At 42.9% G+C, this 17,446-nt stretch overlaps 1 protein-coding gene across 1 annotated transcript in view; it reads right to left on the minus strand.

Annotated features, from left to right (window-relative positions):
* LOC118771755 (forkhead box protein P2-like) overlaps positions 1 to 17,446 on the minus strand; it is a 115,873-nt gene that overhangs the window by 81,473 nt on the left and 16,954 nt on the right. The window lies entirely within an intron of this gene.

Below are 17,446 nucleotides of genomic sequence, written 5' to 3' on the forward strand. Positions count from 1 at the left end.
TTTGCGGGTGCAGCGTAACTGATTTCTCTGTGTCGCAGCCTTGCAGGTTGTGTACAAGCAGATACAACGATTAAGTCTTTGTAACAGGGCAGCTACATTAAATCATAGAGAATTTATAATCACCCTTTCTGCAGAGCAGCAGAGAGGCTAATGTAAATAGTTTGTTCAATTTAAATCTGATTACATTTATTCATTTGGCAGACGCTTTTGTCCAAAGCGACTTAAAAAGGTTACAGTTCTTTACAATGTTATCCATTTATACAGCTGGATATTTACTGAGGCAACTGTGGGTTAAGTACCCTGCCCAAGGCAACTTTTCAGTTACGAGTCCTGCTCCTTAACCACTATGCTGCACTGCCGCCCTCATTCCTGATTACTTTGCTTCAGTCTCTGAAGAGTGAACCCCCACTTCCATCTGTTCCACAGAACAAAAAGCTTACTACTGTATTGCTCAACATAAGGCATCAACGAAACAGGACTTTCGCAATGTTTCATGAGATCACTCAACCTCAGAGTGAATCGTTGTTTATTTACTCTAAGTGAAATTTGGCCTGGAAACGATGGCACCTTATCTATCCGTTAGGCCTCTGCAGTTTTCTTTCATTTAGTAGCGTTAGAGAATGGATGAGCAATCGCCTGGATTTTACTTATACATACAGCTGTCTCAGAAAATACAGGTCATTTGAAATATTTGACCTCATCCTTCTGTGTCGGTGTCCTGTTTTTACTGTATCTGCACTATGGCACTCTGGCCTCCCAACTCTGTCCTAAATCAGATTTTCCAGAACCCCTACAGCGTCCATATTTTTAACTTCCGTTACGGGGCTCTTCTATTTCGTGATTTACATTTATACATTAGCAATGAATCTGTTTCAAAGTTCCGGCTCATTTTAAAAACCTGAATATTGTTTCTTTTTTGTTCATCTTTACTGTAACTGAGATGTTTGGAAATGAAAAAAAAATGGAGGAAGAGTAGGCGTTGTTTTGGCGGTTTGAAAATGCCCGGCAAAAGAGAAATCATCCATGGCTGAAAGGCTTCCAAATGCATAGAGCAGTCAGCTTCCCAAACAAACAGCAGGGCGTACTTCAAACACATAGCAGGACTATTAGGTAATCCTGCCTGTGCTTGGAGTCAGCGAGCTTTTCTGACAAACATCCATCTTCCCCTCCGGTCAGACGCTCCCCTTTGACTCTGTGGAAAACACCGCGGCCTTAAGCCCCAATTACTCTGACTGCTATTCACAAAACAGGTCACTTCAAGAGGTCAGCATCTTCTGCCTACATCAAAGTCGTATCAATTCCCGAAAAAGATCTGTCTGAAGAATGGGGCCGACTTAGAACCTATGCAGACTACACAGAAGTGGCAGCTGCTTTATCGCAAGAGAGGCTAAAAGGCATCATTTATACATGATTAATTGGTGGTATTAATATTATTGCTGGCTGCACAGGGTCTGGTGTTTTGATGTTTGGGAAGGAGTGCCACATAGCAGGCACATGTACTGCTTTGAGCGTCTGATACGTAATGATAATGGCACTGTCCTTACAGACACATTCCAAGCAAAACTTTCATTGCCGAAATGTTCTGCTGAATGAACCCTGAGGACAGTACCGAGGGATTATACTGAATAATACAATGCTTCCTTTTTCAACAAACATACCCAAAGCTCTGAGATTATCCTCCTCCATTTGGCTGTCATCTTGACTGAAGATGATTGGCTGTCCACAGGGATCCAGCCAATTTCACCTGGGCAGACACAAAGTGTCATTTGCAATCATGTGTCTGGCACAAAAAACCGAAGAGGAGAAACTCAAGACGGCATACCTCAGCCGAGAAAGCATCGCCAAAAAATCCCCAAAGTATGAATAACATTCAACATACAAAAACATTCAAAGAATTCAACAAGACAACAAGCTTAGTACTGGGCATGACTATTAGCGGAAAAAGTTATAGGCTTCAGGAACACTACTGGCAACATGATTTGTCACACATCTGTCCATTAAATGAGACACAAAGGCACATGAATGGATGCACTGTGTTTGTGAATCCATCAAACTGGCTGCTAAGAGAAAAATCTCCGCTGTGCAGAGAATGCTTCTCACAGCACGGAGGGGTCCATAGTTCATGCCATGACCTCCAAGGTCATCTAAGAACAGGTGTCAGTAAAAGCCAATGTTATGGCTATTACAGACCCATCAGTCACACAGACCTCCGCTTGTTGTGTCAAAATACTACCAATGTTACCTTCTTTAATTTGCAACAGCTTGGTCTAATTCCTACTCTAACTCTATATCCGATCTCAAAAACTGATTTTCAAAACCGTAAGCAGATGAAAAGCATTACTGTGTGCATTTGGTTAATTTTCTGAAGGGCAAATCCCAGTCTTCGCTGATGGGAAATGAACACATGTATGTGCCCGCATTCTGCACTTAGTTGCTAGGTGTACAGCTCAGTCTGAGCAACACACAATCTCACCCATCCTCTTAGAAAACAATACAGCCAGAAATGTTTAAATCAAACCGAGCACCAACCACACCAACAGAGAGGTCTTTCAAACAGAAATTTACCAGGGAAAAACAGCAAAAACATGAAAAAATCTCAAAAACATGGGCGTAATTTTGGAGGCGATTTAATCAACAGAAATCTATCACAGTTTTTATTTTTACTTACAAAAAACATATGTACTTTAAGTCCTGTATACATGCTGTACATGCTCTTTAACTCCTTTATTTGTTTTAAGTGCATTATCCCAATTTATTTGACAAGTGGCTTCTGGAGATGAATGTAAATGTTTCACTATTGATACATTTCTTTTACAAGCTTTCAGCAGAGCCATTTCCTTGCCTCTGTGTACATACCTGTCCAGCTACAAGCGGCTGAACTTTTCACACCCAGCAAAGCCACAGCATCAGATCAGCATGCGGTTTCTGCAGCTGGAGTGCCATGCTAATAGCAGGCGGTGTCATGTGAAAACTATTCAAGTCCTCAGGCCCTGCGGAGGCCCAGTCATTAATGAAACACAGCCTACGCAGTGAGGTCATACCGAGTATGGATTTCAACAGCCATACATAAATTTGCTAAAAAGAATATGAAACATGAACACAAATCAGATCCCCGCTGCCAGAACAGGAACAAATAAGATGGAACTTTTTTTTTTTCCCACCCCCTTCAACATTTTCCTGTTCCTTTGCAAACAGCCCTTAGCTGCTGGTCAGAAAGCCAGTGAGTCCACAGTGAAAAGCAGACTAAACAGTCAGATCTCAGCCAAGGAAAGCGCTAAGTAACTCCAGACACTCTGCAACCATACAGGACGGCTCACCCTAATTGCTGACTATCAAATCTCACAATGGAATCTGGCTGCTCCACAGAAGCATTCCAGCAATTGTTCTCCTGAAACGATTGTAGGTGTCAACTTCTGAACAGAAAACAGCAACAGTTCTGATGGACATCAGTCAGTGAAGTCCTAATTAGTGCCATGTTTTTGGCATTAAGGTTTTTAAATACAACACATCTTTACAGATTTAATTTTGAAAAGCCACAATTTTTTGTGAAGATGCTGTTAAGGGTAAACCAAAGACTCAACTAGTGTACTCAGACAATTAGTGTTACACATGATGAAATAATATTGAGTGCTTCTTTCAAATTTACAGTTATTACTGTGAAGCAAGTCTGATATATAAACAAATATGTTGGAATGTACAACTGTGTGGAAAGTAAATGCTTTTGGCGCAAACATATTACTTCATGTATTAACAGATTAAACATTTATCACAGTCAACACATGCCACCTGAATGGGGCGGGAGAGAGAATGATATTAAGCCCATGAGCACAGACTGAGTAGGATCAGGATCAGTGAGTAGCATTAGTGTAGTAGTGACTGAGTAGCATCAGCAGATCATCATCAGTAGGATCAGTGGAGGAACAGTGACTGAATAGGATCAGTGGAGGAACAGTGACAAAGTAGGATCAGTTAAGCAATGACTGAGTAGTATCATTTGAGTAGTGAGCAAGTAGCATCAGTGGAGTAATGATGGAGTATGATCAGTGGAGAAGCAGTGACCGATGCAGTCGCAAAAGCCTGGGTCTGTATCTGACACCATGTGGCATTCAGTTTTCCTAAGTCAGAGTCATGCTCCAAGTTTCAAAACTTCAAACAAGCGAAATACCACAACATTCATAAAACAGAACTGAACTACTGGGAATTGAAAAAGGAAAGGAAAAAAAAACACACAAAAAGGTAGCAGACCTCAACAGCAGATGGTAAAATTAACATTTCAACAGTTCAGGCCTTTCATCTGGGTCTCCGCAGTGCTGCTTTTTCTGGAAAAATGTGAGGGTTAGGCTCTGGAAAACGGGAAGAGGAATGCTGCCTTATTACTCCTGATGGTCCTTCTCTATGAAAAATTAAATAGGTGTGTTTTGGCTGCTGTGCTCTCCAGAGCACCCCGAGACATGCTATGGAAACATCATCCCGGTCATTTATATGTGAAAGAGCACCTGGTGATGAAAGAAAATAAAGCACTGCTTCAAACCCTGCCCTGCCTTTTTTAACTTCCCTTTAATCTTGTCCATTTCATCTGCCTAAACCTCAGCCAATCTTTGTTTCACAATCTGGCCTATAATCCGGGCTTTCTTTCAGCTAAAGAGGGTCTTTGCTTATTCTGATACCAACACCACTGGTCTAAAAGACATCACTCTGGATGGCATAATTGAATTATTTCACCTGACCTGTTTTTGAGACCCCTGGACTGTTCAACTTCACAGGAGACCTTTGCCTTTCTGTAAACAGTGTTACTAAAAATGATTTTTACACACTCCTCTCTGATTGGAAATATAACAGGTTCATTTAATCCACTGGTAATGTAGAGGAAACCCCAACACATTTTTAAAGGTGTGTGTTCGGGGAGAGGGAACACTGCTGCCTTCTTGGAAAGCACTGACGGATGAAATACTTGTGTTCATTTCCAATGAATGTGTTTTGGATGCCAGTCCCCTCCCTTACATAAGCAGAACGCCGAGAGGAATTTGAAAGCAACGACAAAACCTTGACAGAAGGCATTTACTTCAATCAGCAGTTTGTCTCAAAAAAAAAAAAAACTGAGTATATTAACAGTGGCTGAGAACAAGGAGGAAAAATCAAACTCATGAAACCATTCTGAGGAAAATAAAAAAGACATTTCAAACAGTGAACAAGAGACAACAAATTTCAACAGTAAACAGCCTCTCTCCGTTCTAAGGGCTGAATGGAGCTGCTCTCTAGTGCCTATTAATTTGACACAGTTATGGCTAAATTACATATGTTCCACCTCTGTGACATTTTAAATGCAATTAAAGCTGGTTATGAGAGAGTGTGGACTTCCCTGCGAGGGAGGGAAATTGGGGGGCTGTGATTAACATGCTAACGAGGCTCACGCTGGCAGACTGGATCGGGCTCCGAAAAACCCCAATTACCTTTGTGTGATTATCTGTTTACCCATACACACGCTTCCATCCCTCATCCGCTAGCGAATGTGCATGAGGCTGCTCTCCGGTCCTGCATTTATACATGACTGGCTCAGAGGAGAAATACAATTAGAGCTATTTTTCATTAAGAGAGTGGAGTACGGTTCTTAAAAGCGTGTGCGCGCAGCGGGCAGGCAAACATGGTCATTTCCAGAGCTTATCTGGTTAATATTTCCGCTTTGATTGCAAGCTTCTTTTAACGTAGGCGGAAGTACATGTGCACTCTGTCTTCCACAACTCAGAGGGAAAGAACGACAGGAGCAACCGTAATGGAAAAAGGTCGCCTTCTTCTAAACACCTTCTGTTTTAAACCATTACGCTTGCATTTTAGGGAGCGGGTGCTAAGGATTAATGCCGGCCTCTGGCCGAGCCGCTGCTGAAATATTACAGGAGGATAGCTTTCCTCAAATTCGGTGAAGTAGCAGGCTGTGAATTAACTGTGCCCGCACGAGCACTTTCAGCCATGCTGTGCATCTGCATGTTGATGTGGTTATCAGAAAGAAGGCCAGGCAGCGCCAGAGACGTGTAATTGAATTAATTCAATTGGCTGAATAATCGCCGGGTTCTTGTTGTGGCAAATTCACCCGGAGCCTGAACGCCTGCGCTCGGAAAGCGCCAGTGATCTGCATACCAAAATGCAAGCACAAAGGAAGGATGCTTTATTTTCCCATTCATGTTTTTCCCCAACTGTAGTGGTGTAAATAATTCAATAAGGCATCACATAACACAGCATATTTCTGCTTTTCATTCAGGAGCTCCGTGGAAAAGAACTGCACAAAAGCTCTGAGAAAACACACCTTTAAACGCAAGACAAAACACATAATCCTCCACAAAAACGCCAAAGACAAATTGGTGTACTGCAGTTCGTGTATATTGTGAAAATAATTCTCATTAAAAATTTACTTAAAATTTGGTGGTTTTAATGCATCACTAACAATACAGTATGTGCTGGTAAAACAGGACAAAAATGAAGCGTGACAACCGCACTGAACACACCCACAAACTCAAAAATCATTGTTGAAAAAAAATGACACATACGTACACTCTGCGGCACTCACTCCTATAGTAACACAGCACTGTTCCATTCACATGGCTGCACTGTAAAAGCTGCCATTAAATTGTTCCATTATAAAGCAAATTCACTGCCATAGACTCCTTAAAATGTGGAAAAAAAACAGCAGCAGAATTCTCATGGCAAATAGCACCTATTCCATTCACATTAATAGCTGTTCTGTATAAATAAATGTCTTTAAAAATGTGGATTTTTGTATGGCGTGTAAATGTCATCCAAAAGTGTCTGCCACGGGCCAAGCTTCAGCGTAGCCCTGCATCTCTCTTAAAAGTGGGGTCTTTTAAGAGGGGAGTCTGTTCATAAAAAGAGGATTTACTGGACCTCACTTAAAGGCACAGGAGAGGGAATGGAAACAGTGCCATCAAGTGATGCTACACAAGCCTCCGCCAGAGCAGGGGAACCGGCAGAAACCTGCAGAATCCCGCTGATCCACACCCCCCCAGCCTGTCCGCCACACACACAAAACAAATACCACCAGACCGACAACCAGGTCCCCGTTTAAGATTTTTAATTTTTATTATCATTATTGTTATTATTATTTAGTGGAGCCCGTGCCATATCCTGAGCCAAAGTGCAAATGTGATGAGAGGGCACGTAAATGAGAATAATGGCGCACTGGGAGCAGGTGCTGGCTGGGGCAGCGTGAGGGAGGAGGGGTACGCCAGAGGGAGAGAGGCAGTAATTAGCCAATGTCCTACACTACAGCTCACCTACTGTCAGCTACAGCATCAGCCCAGCCTGAGGACTGCATGGCTTTTACACAGCGCCAGTGCTGGGGTCCTCTGCCTACACACCGCTCCAGTCCCACAATGCAACGCTGTGACTGTTACCACTCTCCTTAAGCTAACGCTGGCAAACAATGAGTGCGTATGTAATGAATGTAATGTGATGTAGTGTAGTCAAAGTCCAGTAATACAATATGATGATCACACGGTGTGATTATCTTCATCATGTCTGGCCCACATTTTGCGTTACATACCGCTCCATTATCCATTATCCCTCCTCCACCAAACTTTACAGTAGGCACTGTGCATTCCGGTGGGTAGCACTCTCCTGGCATCTGCCAAACCCAGATTTGTCCATCAGACTGCCAGATAGTGAAGTGTGAGTCATCACTCCAGAGAACTGCTCCAGAGTCCAGTGGCGGCATGCTTTGCACCACTCCAGCCGTCGTTTGGCATTGCACATAGTGATGTTGGGCTTGTGTGCAGCTGCTCGGCCATGGAAACCCATTTCATGAAGCTCCCGATGCACAGTTCTTGCGCTGATGTTGCAGCCAGAGACAGTTTGGAAGTGATTCAACAGAGGATAGGTGGTTTTTACATGCTACACGCTTCAGCACTCAGCGGCTCCACTCCGTAAGTTTGCATGGTCTACTGCTTCATGGCTAAGATGTTGCTGCTCCTAGACGCTTCCACTTGACAATAACAGCACTTACAGTTGACCGGGGGATCTGGCAGGACAGAAATTTCGCAAACTGACTTGTGGCAAAGATGGCATCCTATGACAGTGCCACATTTAAAGTCACTGAGCTCTCCAGTACGACCCAAGGTTTGTCCATGGAGATTGCATGGCTACGTGATTGATTTTATGCACCTGATAACAATCGGTGTGGTTGAAACACCTGAACTCAATAATTAGGAGGGGTGTCCACATACTTTTGGCCATATAGTGTACTTGTCTGACGTCTGTCAAAATTCATGGAAAAGTCTGTGTGTATGAAAAGAAAAAAAATGAAATATTCCAAAGGCAAAACATTAAAAAAATTCTCAGTTTTCTTTATCTTCCCTCGAACATAGCACTTTCTGCATTATACAGAGTGCAGTGAATTACAAAATGAGAGATAAGTACACAGTGGCTCTCCAGTATAGACTTAATTTGCATTTAATTAGCCGCATATAAAGATGAATAAATATATAAATTAATACTCGCTCTGCCACTCGGCATTATAGGTAGATTTCTTGTTCATTTTAAGTGCTCGGAATCATTTAAACCTCTCCTTGCAGCTCCGGAAAAATCTATTGATCTGTGAGACAGCACACTCCAGGGAGGTAATTCACTTGATGTTATGTATCTAATGATGAGCTGGAGAACGATTATACCATTTGGTAATTAAACATCTTACAAACCATTTAACTGACTGTACGTCAGAAAGGTCACGTGGGGTCAAACTAATTGTTTTTCATTTTTACTTTGCGTGATGAAAAAGAAAAAAAAAGCTCTGCAAGTCCCCAGCACAGTGGTGAAAACACCCTGAGGGTTGTTAGTAACTACAAGCACAAAGGCCTACTGCTGTCAAGGCACTGAAAGGAAAACAATTAAAAAAAAATAATAAAGACAACGCCTTGGCTTTGGGAGAATTATATATATATCTAGAAATCTTATCAGCCTCCTTGTGAAAATTTTCACATATACAGGAACACACTGGACAAGAAAGGAAAAAAAATGCCACCACCAAATGTATGGAAGGCACCGTGTATAAGGTGTGTGTGTGTGTGTGTGTGTGTATGTGTGTGCCTGTGCACACGAAACACATTTTAATGTGCACTGTGATCATAATCCGTTCACATGTGTCTGAACCAACAACTGCAACAAAAGCCGGTCAATATTTAAACACACTACCTTCACTTGTGATTTCAACTGTTATTCATGTGAGTTTTCCTTTCAGACAGGTATTTTAAAAAGTAAAGGCGACCAAGAGCCTGTCTTTCTCTGAGTGATGATCATGAACGCAGGAAGTTTAATGACAGGCCATTAAGCTCATCTAGCCTCATCATGTTGCCTACAAACTAGAGTCTACAATGCATTTATCTCTGTGTAAATCCGTCTTGAATACACTTAGGGTTTCTGCTTTCACTCTGAATCTTGGTAAACTACTCCACATATGAATAGCTTTGTATAAAAATCCTTCCTCGCGTCAGTGTGAAATTTACCTTTATTTACCTGAAATTTACCATTTCTCCACCCGTGTCCCCTTGCTCTGATGACATAGCTCGGTTTGAAATGGCTTCTGCAGCCTACCTGATTAATCCCTTGTAAAAAAATTGCAAAAACCTTTATCAAATCACCCCAAGTTCCTTTTTATTGAGACTAAAGGGATTAAGTATCTTAAGCCTGTCTACATCACTTGCATGCTTGACACCTAGAATGAGTCTTGTTGCCCTTCTCTGTACTTTTTCAAGAGTATTTATGTTGCTTTTTCCAATATCTAATTCCAGAGAGGCTTGGGTCAACTAATATACCAAAGTATGTTATGCTGTATTGATTGAATGCTCTCATTAAGTAACTCCCATAAAATAATTCCACCTTAAACTTCTAGTACTCACATGGAGGACTTTATATTGGTGATTATATTTGTCACAGTGTCTGTCCATAAAATGATTCCTAATTCTCAATCAATGCACTTAAGATGACACAGTAGCCATATGTCAATGTCCCTTCATATTCCCTCTTCTCCTGTATCTGTCCATACTCTATCAGAAGTTTTCTTTTTCAGACTGTATCCAGCGCAAACCCCCCAAAAAATTAAGAGGTCAGAGAAGATATTGTCTTCACACATTAGTGAATGTTCCTTATGAAAGAGATAACACACACTGGCAGAAAACACAAGCTCAACTGTGAAAGTCCTTAAAATGAACTAAGAAAACCTGGAAGACAATATAGGCTACATTTCCAAAACTTTTGCAACTAGTGTATAGTTATGACCTAAAAAACACACGGAAATCCCATATGCACACATGCTTTTGCTAACATCTGAAGCACTACTTCAATCTGCTAACTACTTTACTGACAAATCCCACTGTTCCAATGTAAACTCAATATTCACTGCTGTAAGATATAGAGATTCGTGTGAAGGCCAGGTGCTCAGGGAATTACTATGCGATATGAGGTAAACATTGTCATGAGGAGGGCTGGATTAAAGCTCACTGGAAGCCTTAAAAGAACCGGGAGAAAAGGCAGGAATGTTAACAATGGTAAAATGAGGGCCGGTATCATAAGGTTTAATATGTGCAATAATGAATACATGCGAGATTACAGGAGCCATCCCGTCATTTACATAATGAGAATCATTTTCCTCCTCCCCTCACAATTCACCAAATAAATGAGGGAGCTATCATTGTGCTGAAAAGTCTGTCAGAGGCAGAGAGTGCGGCATTCACACTGACCCTGTGCCTCCCACAATAGAGACACTGTTCAAAACGCACTACTGAGCAGGTGCCTGAAAAAGACCTGGAACAATCTTTATAACTGAGCGCAATGCAAATATATTACCATGTCACCTGTCCCACTCCGGAACCCAGGAAAAATCGTATCTACCACTCAAGATTTCACATAATTCTTGTAGAAAATGAGGTCTCTAAAAACGTATTCAAATGTCGGTTTAACTCTACAAGAGGGTGTTTTAAAATCTGAGTCGGAGAAATTTAACACAATATTCATGCGATGTGCCCTGATGATAAAGAACAAACCACTACAGAGCCTGAGAGCAGACGTCATGCGTGGATATTCAAAGGTACGAGAGCCAAGCCACACTCAGATGCTCGGCTCAGAAAACACGTTCATCTAATCGCTTCCACACTGGAGAAACGGGAAACATCAAAAGGTTGATGGCTTTAAAGAGATTGTGGTGGTAGACAAATGTCTTGCCTCAGAGACTCACATATGAAAGAATCTGAATTGCAAGTTTTAGACAAAAAGGACATTAATTGCTCTTCTTGTGGAGTCTTTCGCAAAGCAAATAGCATTGTGTCAACACTGGTTAAATGTGCCATCTGACGAGAAGGGTGCAGGCAACGATAGTGAAAATGTGAGTAACAAAAGTATCTATAGTGTACTGTGTGTACATAGAGAACCCATGAGACTGCGCTGTACAGCAACCTATACGTCGTGGGGGCTCAGCTCCAGTTATTCATAAGACATGTCAACACATGAAAAAACAGCAATCTGACTGAGGTTGGTCTCCTTTTCTTAAACATACCAAACATTCTGTACCAAAAGAACACATTCCTCCACCCACAACTTCCTCAATGACTGAACAAAAAACAAAAAAGCACTCATCACAAATGCATGGACACATGACACTTACTGAACCCAAAATTCTGTACTGTGCAGACTGGCTTTCACTGGGCAGCACATCTTCAAATTCATTCACTTTCTTAAACTACTGAAGAGAGATCCTTTGCCATAAAACGTGGTCCCACAAAAACACAAGTATGCATGCACATACAAACACACACACACACACACACACACACACATACGCACGCACACACACACATGCACACATGCAGATACACATGCACACACACAGATGCACACACAGACACATGTGCACACATACAGATACAAATACACACCACCAACATATCCATCAGGACAATGAGGGCAGGCCTGCTGCACAGCCCTGACTGTCCCACATATACACATACCGCGCACACACACACACACACACACACACACACACACACACACACACAGACCTCTAACTGTGAATGAGTGCTGTGGACTGCTTGTTTGTTTTTTCTCCTGCCACATCACTCCCCTCTATGCCGGAGAATCCTCCTATGGCAGCCTAGTTTATTTACTTTATCTCCAATGAAATGCTTCAGTGAGCATTAGAAACTGTGAGACACAGGTTTCAATCAGACCCCCTGGCCAAGGCGTCAATCTGCATTAAAGCCCAGAGCTGGGAGCTGCTGGAGGAGAACTCCAGCGCAGGGCTGAGAGAGGGAGGTGTAGAGCTGCTACAGCAAATACAGGTGAGGAGAGAAACATCCTACTTCACCTGACTCGGGCCGAGAAACACTTGCTAGGAAACCCAGAGGGCTACGACCGGGCCTGAAGCTCAAAACAAAGAGGAAGAGGGGGAAAAAAAAAACAACATAAAGCTTTCACAGGAGAAACGGAACGAAGGAGAGGCAGAGGCTTGAGGAGCACACAGAAGTGTAGGCCTTACCCTCTGACGCCACCGAGGTCAGAAGAACAGGCAGAGGACGCTAACATGGCTCCCAGCAGGGTTTCCGGCTGGACCAATCGGCTGACCACGATTCTCAGCAGGGTTTCTGGCTGGACCAATCGGCTGCCTGCATGTGTGCAGGAGGTGCGGCCCAAGCCCAATGATATTTCACTCTTATTTACACATGGAAGGCTACGTGCACCTCACTGGGCAGGGGCACAAATTACATCATTGTCTTTATTAGATGTGACACCCTTGTGAATCACTGTGGTTGTAGCAGAAATATACCAGATATGAACAGACTTAGATGCTTTAGTAGTTTAAGGCCCAGTAAATAAGTGACACGTGGTGTCTCCTCCGAGTTCTCCAAGACAGGCATCTGCAGGAGAATGAGAGGACTCCTCCTTTATTACAATGACATCACTCCTCCAATCTCCCATTTGACATGAAGTGAGCATCAAGTCCTGCTGCCGCATTGTTTGAATGGAGGACGGAAGCAGTCCACATTAACGTCGAGAACCCTGTATCGAGCACGTAATTAAGGACACACTCAGCCCTGAAAAAGAAAGAAGACATGAAGAAAATGTATGACCACACATTGGTCAGAGTGGCTTGGAGGAAGTGTCATTGTTCAGATACTGACTGAAACACCTTGCTCTTTCATCCATTTGCTAGAAATGTTTCTCGTTTTCAGTCCTAAAAAGTGGGAGTCTGACCACACACAAACTAAACATTACAAGTCAAGTTGTTCTTAGTTTCTTTAAGAGGTAGCAGCTCCTGTGCCTGAAAAAATCTGATTTTCTGCAAAGGTTTTGTATTTCTGTTTTTGTTTTTTTTTTGTACACTCCACTGAAAAGTTCTGGCTGTTATGCACTGAAAAATTTCTAAATGTTTTTACTCTTGATTTTAAACCATCAAATATGATAAAAGTAAATTATTACACACGGACACGTATGTTAATGTTGATGTAGCTAGTTAGACAACTATAATCTTACATAGCTACATCCCCAACAAAATCCAGCCAAACCACAGAGACTCCAGATTTGTATTTTACTTAAAATATACAAACAATGCACTTGCGAAAGCCAGCTCATTGGCCAACTTCCCAGAGCAGAACATTTTATTTTGCCCTGACTAAAAAACTGTAGCAATTCTAATTAGTTCTCATAAACTGATACAAAAAAGCATAAAATATCAATACGTGACTGTTATCACCGTTTAACTACCATTGCAGGCTCTTTAGTTTGTTAGCCAGCCAAGTCCAGAAGCAGAAACATATGAGTCGTTTATTATTTTTTCGATGGCTGTGTTTCAATTAAGTGACCACATTCAGCACATGTGAAAGCACTTCTCCAAGCTTTATCGGCAAAGGCAAGAGAACGTGTTGCACAGGACCTCATCTGAGCCCTGGCCAGAACACCAGCCTTCATCTGATCCATCTGCAGACAGCTACCACAAAATTTAAAAAATAAATAAACAACGGCGGAAGGAAACAGCCAGGTGGCTTGGCAGCAGCAGCAGGTGATTTTGCATCTCAGGCGGCAGCCGAGTCGCTGCGAAGTAACAGGTTTCGTTCACGACAGCCTTAACCGCGTGGAGAAATTCCATCAGAGGGGAGTCCTTTAAATTCATGCAAATCAAGCGAGAAGAACGCTTCAAACAAGACTCTCTTCACGGTTATCTTCTGTGAATTTTCTGCCAGCGAGTCGGTCTGTATGTTCTCACCACCGCAAACAGGTGCAGGGGTACAGGGAGGTACGAGTTACGCGTGACCTTTAAATTAACGCCGGGTATGAGTCGGATATCCTCCAAGCAGGTATGGAAAAGGCGACGATTAGAGAGGATTTGATCCGGAAATATCGTAATAATTACCCTTTGCAGGTTGGCATAATAGATGAGAAACACATTTCCTCCTTGATGTGTATTAAAATTGAATTAGTCATCTCCAATGTGTAGTGCAGTGGAAGTTAGGCCTGGCAGAAAGACCTGCAGGCTGGTCAGTGGAGGCTGGCCACCAGTGTCCTTTTAAAAGCTCCCGATCACCTGCATCTCTGCCCGTTGAAGATGTTAACTAGCGTCTCTCTGGATCAATAATCTTACTGAGTCTGCTTTCGATTCCAGCAGTAAGATGTGAGATGGACATTCACAGCATTGTAACTGCAGCCTGATGGTGATCACTTAGCTCTCTGCAAGCCCTCATCTCTACCCGAAGGCAAGGACGCCTTTTGTTATAGCTGTATCCACTCAGGTTTTACAAGATGGGCTGTATTCAAAACCAGGAAGAAAGTCACTACAGTTTTTCAGTTTTTTTTTTCCATTTGTTAATGTCCACAGGTACTATGTTAGTGAGCAAAGAGGTCTTAAACCACTCAACATGTACTATCATTTTCATTTTTCCTCTGTCCACTGCCACCAAAACAGCATTGATTCTAAATGAATGGAGGGAGACATATTCACCTCATGATCTGCAATGAGCCATGCGGCCCCTCTCTACTTTAGTCCAACGTTATCAGCCCAACAAGCACACGGTGTGAAAACTTGGCACAGTTCCAAATTTTAGAAAGCAAAAAAAGGGAATGGGGGGGAATAAGGAGTGCTGATTGGTGGATCTGAGAGGGGGGTGACGTGGTTCTTTGATGGCTGAGACTTTTGATCAAAAGGCTTAAGTTTAAAATATTCTGGAGGGGGCTCCGAAAGAGGATTGACCAATGACCTGATACCCAGCACTCGCTGTGTTCTGGGGTTAATGGTGGATAAAGATTAAAACAGGCATGCCTTGATCTACGTTCCCCTCCAACTTTCCCTCGGCAGAGCTCAATCAGGCCGACCGGGCTGTGCAAATGGGGACAGCCGTTCTCTTTGATTTCTCCTGTTTGGATCCATCCGCAATGTCCAGGGTAAAAGCCCCAGGAGTTAACCAGGCCCCCGCCTCGGCGGACCTATCTCTCTGAAAACCATCTAAGGAGGAAATATCCGCTACGCTAACAAGGAACTCATTTCAAATGGAATTTCGGCAAAGCTATCCATCTGGGCTACTTCCTTTAATTTGGTAAGATATGCATAATTGCAATAATTTTTTTATATGTATATTCAAAAGTTTGAAGCCGAGCCAATTACTTTTTCCCATACTGATTAGAGGGCTCGTTGGTGAACAGATATACTTAAGAGTTCATCTTTGAAGATTTAACTGGATACTTGACAAATTAAAAACTAATATAGGAATCTCTTTTAGGTGGAACCCTGAATCTCAAAGAAGCCCTGAATCTCTGGGGGTGCTTCGTTTCAGCCCACAGCTGAACTCCGGCGCACCCCCGCCTCCCCCCCCCCCCCCCCCAATCCCACACACACACACACACAGCTCAGGCCTCAGTTTAATCAAACTTGGACCTCAGAGACGGCTCAGTGTGGAGCTGAGTGCTGAACTCTGAGTTCCTCTTCTGCCTGGATCTCAGCACTGCTACGAATGCCCCAAATTGATGATGAACCAGAGTAAAAGCAAGCAGAAACACAAGCAAACTGGTCTTAAACGTACATACAACATTTGCATAAAATGGAATGGGGAAAATAGCCTTAGCGATGACTCTTGAGGAATATCTGGAATCAAGCACAGAAGCTGAACCATGAGTCTCTCAGGCAGAGGGTCACATTACAGGAACAACCACAGCTACGCCAACCTGCAGATCTACACTCCTAAGAAAGAAAACTGCTCAAATAAACAACCGGAAATGTGTTGCACCACAATGTGGTCGCTGCAAAAGCCAGATTAGAGAGAGCCTTTGTTCCACCTGCAATGACAAATTACAAATCTGAAAGCCAGAGCCCTCTGCCACACTAACTCATCTCAAAGCACACACCTCTACCACGGATCGTCTGAAATGCACGACCTCATGTGTAAAATGAGATCTTGTGTTTGTGTAACTAGAGGGTAGGTAAAAGCTGTTTTGCTTCGCTTTTTCCACAGTCAAAGTTTGTGATGACTATAATCTTGTTTCGTAGATTACAAAGAGAGCGGTTCAACAGATTTACTCCTGACATGCCAGTAAGGCATTGGAACTGTTTATATTCTCAACTTTCTCTCAACAAGAACAATTTGCTTCGGTTTTACGGAAAAGGCAAACACGGGTATAGACTTAATGTCATGCAAGGACAGAGGAAGGAAAAAAACCGTAATCTGTTCTGGCCGTTGTTCTAGTGAACAACACTAGAAGAACTTTGCCTTCGATCTGCCATGGTTTTCAGTGCAGTGTGGGCAGATTAATAAATAGCAAAATGTATTTTCCCCACCAAGACAACGCATTGCGGCCTTGTCAGCTCTTCTCTGGGTCAGAGCCAGCTTTTTCATATAGTGACTTTTTTTTATAGTGACCCGACACCTGGAATAGAGGCCTTTTGTTTAATTTTGGTCACTCATTCCTCTGTGTGGTTGAGTCTTTCCCCCTTACAGCCTGTGTGTTGGAGCCTGTGTGTAGCCGTGTTAGTGATAATAGGCCATGCCAGTCTGATAATCAGCGCTGTGCTGGGATTGTCCCTGCTCTGTCAGGAGGAGAGGTGGTGGAGAGCCTGCTTTACCCACGCCGGCTCAGAGGGAGGTATCCACGGCGCTGATGACACGCCCCAGCTCAGAGATCTTCCCCGCTGGTTCTGTGATCTGAGAGTGCCGTCTCCTCGTAATACCACGCACTGATCAAGCGCGCTACAAAAAAAGGCTTTCGCTAAAAAAGACACGACTGGCATTGCTTGGCTGGAACCTGCGTGGGAACAACTCTGCTGACAGCAGTGCATACAGACTGCCAGCGTGTCAATGTCACCCAAAATCACAGCCATGGTCACCTCACACCATGTACACCCACACAGGCTTGAGATGTCCCAGTGCTCTGGAGCGAAAGCGCTTAAAGGCAATTCTGAATGCTCATTTAC

Source organism: Megalops cyprinoides, chromosome 25, assembly GCF_013368585.1.
Source record: "Megalops cyprinoides isolate fMegCyp1 chromosome 25, fMegCyp1.pri, whole genome shotgun sequence".
Lineage (NCBI taxonomy): Eukaryota > Metazoa > Chordata > Actinopteri > Elopiformes > Megalopidae > Megalops > Megalops cyprinoides.